The sequence below is a fragment of the Dipodomys spectabilis genome, unplaced genomic scaffold (genome assembly GCF_019054845.1).
Source record: "Dipodomys spectabilis isolate Male_0828 unplaced genomic scaffold, ASM1905484v1 ptg000361l, whole genome shotgun sequence".
Taxonomy (NCBI): Eukaryota; Metazoa; Chordata; class Mammalia; order Rodentia; family Heteromyidae; genus Dipodomys; species Dipodomys spectabilis.
The window spans coordinates 3,010,032-3,016,669 of NW_024871038.1; positions in this window are offsets into that span (position 1 = coordinate 3,010,032).

Sequence of the window (6,638 nt, forward strand, 5' to 3'; positions counted from 1 at the left end):
GTTTGAATTCATGGCCTGGACGCTATCCCTGAGCTTTTGTGCTCAAGACTAGCACTGTACTACTTGAATCTCAGCTCTACTTCTGGCTCTTGGGGTTTAATTGGAGAAAAGAGCCTCATATATCCGTTCCTGCACGCAATTGGTATCCTCAGATCTCAGCCTCATCAGTAGTTAAGATTATATGGGTGAGCCCCCAGCACCTGGCCTCTACCTCTTACCCATAACGGCCCTCCTCTGAGTCCCAGAAGAATATGTCTCACTCTGCTGACTTTTTTTTTTGTCAATCTTGGGGCTTGAACTCAGGGTCTGGGCATGTTCCTGAGCTGCTTTTTTTCAACACTAGCACTTTTATCACTTAAGCACAGTGTCTCTTTTGGCTTTTTCTCTTTCTGTGGTAGTGAGGAATCGAACTCAGGGCTTTGTGTGTGCTAAGTAAGCACTCTACCAGTAAGACACATTCGCAGCCCAAGGCTCATTTCTAAAAGAAGCTATGACGTTGGGATTTATTGGATTACCCATTTTGGCACAGAAATCGCTGACTGTTTCCTATCTTTGTCAGGATTTGGGACCATCCTGAGACTCTGCAATAAGGAATAATGAATGAGTGATGGCCACCAGGCCCCAGAGGTCTAGGCTAACATCTTACAGGGAGATAGAGGAAATGGAGACACAACCTTCGACAACTCCTACAGCCTAGGAACTGTGGTTTCCCTGGAGGCAGTGGCTGGCTGCTAGGTGTTCTGATGGGACATCTCAGCCAGAACATAATGCACCCATTGCACACACTGTAAAGCTGAATTCAGAAATCCTTAACCAAAAGACCACCAGAGGCCACCACCAATGTAAAAGCAAAGTAGTCTTTATTGCGAGCTCAAGCTTGGTCCCCTCAGATTTACATAGCAGCAACCGAGGTTTGCAGCACCTTTTATACACTTTTTAGGGAAGGCAGGGACTTTGCATACACCATAGCGTCTTCTAACAAATCACTACACACTGTGGGAAAATCATAAAACAATTCTATATTATGATTGGCGAACTACAATGTGGGAAAGGACCAGAAACAAGTTGTTGGTTAGATCAAGGGGGCTGACATACTTTAAACTGGTTGGCTTGTACCACAGGGAAGTCTCAAGAGGATATGTGCTAAACTGCAGGGTGTCTGGTTTAGATAATGGTCACCAGACCACAGAAGGGGCTGTTTTGGAGTTTCTGATACCTTGACATCCTGCCTTAAGCAAACACCATGTGTTTCCCCAAATTATCTGTGCAAGGCTATCTCAGATATCTCCACATCCTGGCATCTAGTGTTCCCAAGACTGTCTGTGGCTGGAATAGGTCAAGGGTGGCAGAACTGAGTTGGGGTCTTCAGGAAAATAGCGTTGCATAGGTTCCTCAACACCAGTTGCACACACCAGCCCAGGCAAAGCCTTCGTGGCTTCAGTTCTTAAATGGCAAGAAAGGATGCTTTGTTCAAGCTGCAGACTTAGTACTCTCTGAGGGCTTCTTCCAGCTTGCCCAGGTTGGGGGGCTGGGCATGGGCAACCTGCTGAAAGCCCATCATCCAGGCCCTGTCGCTGAGCTCCTTTTGCTCAATGGTAGTGCTCTGCAACTTGAACCACTCAGTGATTTTGTTTGTTTATTTCTTTTGTTTTCCTGTGATCTCTTAAGAAATACAAGTGTCGCGGACTTTCCTGCCCAGGCTGCATTCAAATTGGCATCTCAGCCTTCTGAGGAGCTAGGATCACAGGAAGGAACCACTGACAACCTGGCTTACTTTTCTTCTTGTTGTTCTTTTTTTTCGTGACAATCTGAAATATTAACGGTGTCATTCCATGGTTTGCATTCCAAGAAAACTTCCCAGGCCTGGAATTCGAATGCTAGGACTGGCACCCACAAATAGAGGGAGATCCTGCAAACTCATATCTATTCATTTGAATGCTAATGGAATGTTATAAAAGTAATAAATAAATTTGAAATTAATTCATGATTCTATTTTAGAATGTGACACAAAAATTATTGAATTTATATCTTCCATTCTAGCACCATGGTATGATTAAGGATATTGACTGATATTTTATTAATGCTTTTGTAAGTATTCAATGATGATTCTTCATTAAATGGAGGCATAATTTAATAACTAATAATTGGAAATTATATATATAACTTAATAATATAATATTCCCTCTGTATATATATACACATATATATGTATGTATATATATATATATATACATATATATACATATATATATATTGGGCACTACTGTGGCTTGATTATAGGTCCTCAGAATTTCCTGGCAGCTCAGTTTGCTGGAGGCTGGTGTGCTAAGACTGTGACCCATTTATGAATTGGGCATTGTAGGCTGTGAGTTGAAATCCCCGCATGGCCAAAAATTTATTCATGGAGTAAGAAGCCAATTTTGACAAATTTTTTTCCTTCTCTGTGAAAGTCCTGGCTCTCAGTATATGTGATATGATATAATAAAATAAATGTTATATGTACAATAATACTAAGTAAATAAGGGTAATAAATATCATATGGAGTAAACCCATATGACATAGATCTAATATATGACTATTATATTTTATAGTGCTGAGGCTTCAATTCAGACCCTGGGAACTTGTCTGAATTGCTTGTCTTCGAGGACGGTGATCTTCCCTTTCACCCACAGTGCCTCCGAATTCCCCAGACCCTGAGTTTAAATCCCAGGCCTGCAAGAAAAATGGGGCAAATTCCAAGCCATGATGATGATGATGATGATGATGATGATGTTTTGGGTCAACCACCGGGCTTGAACTCAGGTCTTGGTATCTCTGCCACAGCCGATCCTTGGATCCCAGGTCCCGAGTTCAAATTTCGGGGCTGGCAAAAATAAAAATAAAAACGAGAAGGATAAAACTGAGAAGTTCAAGGAGGTGGTTTTACTTTTTTTTTTCATTGCATTGTGACCATCCTGGGTCTAAATGACAATGCCCAGAAAGTGTACATGACCTTACATTGCTGATATTTGGATGACTATTAGGGAAGCCAAGCCGAAACCGGCAACTTAAGCCTGGAAATCGAATCCTGGACTGCCAGGATGGCAGGAGATTCTAAAAAACAATTTCCAATATACATCTGTGTGAATGGAATTTTGTAAAAGTAACAATTACCTTAGTAGTTAGTGTACGATTATATTATAAAATTATACACAATTATACAACTTTGAATAATTTTCAATTAATATTTTATTATGTATTCAATCATGATGTTTAAAAAAGGAAGGAATAATTTAATTGCCAATAATTGGTAGTAATATTGTATATGCAATTTCATAATATAGAGACATCTCACGTTATATACATCTATCCATCTATCTATCTATCTATCTATCTATCTATCTATCTATCTATCTATCTGCAAGTCTAAACATTTATCTTTTTATACACTTGTCACTAATGGGGCTGAGTGATAGAGGGCTCGCCTAGTACGTACAAAGCCCTTGTTTCGATTCCTCACTACTGTGTGCATAGGAAAATCCAGAAGTTGTGCTGTCGCTCAAACAGTTGAGCACTAACTTTGAGCATAAAAGATTAGGGACTGTGTCTAGACCCTTCCTCAAGACCCATGACTGGCACCAAAACAAAAAATAAAAAGGAAAATATAGAATGTTCTGACTGCAACTATATAAGAATAGGGCTGCAAATACCTCATCACAGAGCAAGGAGGGAGTCTAGTGCTGACAGCTGCCGTCTAACCTGACAGCCAGAGGTGAACCACTGCAACCCATCTCCACAGAACCGGATGCTGCTGGCTTACTTACCCCTGTCATTCAAGATACTCAGGGACTGAGATCTGACACTGGTGGGTTTAAAACCAGGCCCTGTCAGGATGTCTGTGAAACTCTGAGCTGTGGCTCAAAGTGGTAGAGCTCTAGTCTTGAGCAAAAAATCTTAGGACAGTACCCCCAAACTGTCAGTGCAATTCCATGGCTGATGCCCTCCCTCCAAAACCCCATCCCTCTAAAATCTAAATTTGGACTGTTTGTGAGGTGTTTCTGAAAGAATTGTGATACTGATGAAAGCACCTTAATTTAATGACAGCATGTGGGATACAGCTATGTGATCAGTCCTTCATAAGATGTTGTGTGTTGAGTCATTCACGTGGTGCATTTTTTCATCTGGTTCTTGTAAGAGCTCCACAAGTAAGATGATGATTTGCCCCTGTCAGGGCCAAAATTATGTATGTACCTATCTCTAGTGAGTTGTCTCCTGCAGACAATTTTTTTGGCTTAAGTTTCTCAGTCATGAACCTTGAACTCAGGACCTAGCCACTGACACTTACCTGTTGGGATCATGGCTAGTGCCCTACCATGTGAAGCCAAGGAACACCTTGCAACAGAGTGTTAGGGTCTAGGCGTATAGTAGCTAAGGACTGTCATCCTGCCTACTCAGGAAGCTGAGATCTGACGATCTGGGTTCAAAACTATCCCAGACACAAATGGTCCATGAGACTTTTATCTCCTATTCACCGTTTAGAAACTTGAAGTGGAAGCCTCGCGCCTGTCATACAAGCTACTCAGGTGGCAGAGAGCTGAGGATCACGGGTCCAAAACCAGCCTGGGCAGAAAATTCCTTGAGATGCTTCTCTCCAGTGACTCACCACAAACCAGAAGGGGTGCTGTAGCTCAAGCAATTGGCTTTAGCTGAAGAGCTCAAGGACAGCACCCAGGCCTAGATTTCAATTCTTCCAACTTCCAAGAAAAGAAAGAAAGAAAGCTGCAGTGGTGTACTGAGAATGTGTCTTATTGGTAGAGTGTTTTGCATGTATGAATCCCTGGGTTTGATTCCTTAGTACCGCATCACTAGCAAAACGCCTGAAGTGGCTATGTGGCTCAAGTGGTAGAATGCTATCCTTGTACAGGAAAAACTCAAGTACTGTGCTCAGGTTCTGAGTTCAAGCTCCAGGACAAGTGAATGAACACACATACATGTACACACACACACACACACACACACACACACACACACACAAACACACACACTGATGCCAGAAGTGAAGCTGTGACACCAAATGGTAAAGCACTGAGCTTCTGTTCTGAGCTCATGGTAAGCACCCAGGTCCTGTGTTCAACCCTGATACACAGCCACCCAGGGCCCAACTAGGAGAGGTCAAAGGTTTCAAAATCTGATGAGCTTCACCAGCCCTAGATGACAGGAAGCATTGTGAGATTACACATGTGCTTAGATTTAGCAAGCTTCCAGAAACCTAGGGAGGCACCATTGCCAATAATGAGTCAATTCATTAGGTCCAGCTACCTAGTTGTCTGCCAGAAGGACCCTTGAATTAATTGTAGCAGGTTATTTTAAAACTAGAACATAGTCTAACAAAGACAGGATAAGTGCAGGGAACTTGGCCTATCATGGGAGGTGGCACAAATAAAGACTTCCTGTCAAAACAGCACTGGAGAGAGAGATAGCTTGGGGGTACAAAGAGGCCTTTTTCTCCTGGCCTTCAGAGCCAGCCCACACTCCTCCTCACTAATTGGCCTCGATGGAGTTTTTTGTTACACAGCAGTACAGGAGTGAGGGCTTTTGTCTCCCTGTTCCAACAATGAAGCAGACTTCCTCCAGCAGTCCCTGGTGAGGAGAAAACCTCAGGATAAAATGGGAACAGCAAAGGAAGCCCCGGAACACGCACTGTCTTGAAAGCACTTTCTGTGTTATGAAATCATTCTATTCAAAGCAAATTTCCTAGCTGGATGCCTTTCATCATAGGGACTCTGGACCTTCACTGATAGAAATATATGCATACATACATGGGGACACATAGAGTTACTGGCTATTTTTTTGGCTGTGGCGGGGGTTGTACTATGAGCCTAGGCACTGTCCCTGAGCTACTTTTGCTCAAGGATAGTGTTCTGCCCTTGAGCCATAGCCCCACTCATGGAGATTTTGTATTCCTGTGGTCCCTCAGAAATGAGAATGTGGTGGACTTTCCTGTCCTGGCTGAATTCAAACCGGCATTCCCTACCTCTCAGCCTCCTGAAGTGCTAGGAATACAGGCAGGATCTGCTGACACCTGAGTTTCTTTCTTCTCATACTTTTCTTTCATCGTGACAATCTGAAATCTTCACAGTGTCATTCCAATGGTTTGCATTTCAAAGTAAACTACCCAGGTCTGTAGTTCAAATCCCAGGACTGCCACATACAAATGGCAGGAGATCTTGAGAAAATCATTCCTATCTATAGGAATGCTTACTGTAATGTTATAAAAGTAACTATTAAATTTGCAGTTATTTCATGATTCTCTTATAGAATGCAACACAAAAACTATTGGATTATGTCTTCCATTCTTGAACAATGGTATGATTCTCCTAATTAAGGAATAGTGACTACTTTTACATTAATGCTTTAATAAGTATTCAACCATGATATTTCATTAAGTGGAAGAATAATTCAATAACTAATAATTCATAATATATATAATTTAATATCCTTACATTGTCTCTCTCTCATATATATAGCTAAAGACACATCTGCCTGTCTATCTATTTATCTGTCTGTCTGTCTATCTATCTATCTATCTATCTATCTATCTATCCACCAATGCTATTGCTTCATCGAAGGTCCTCAGAACTGACTGGCAGCTCAGTTTG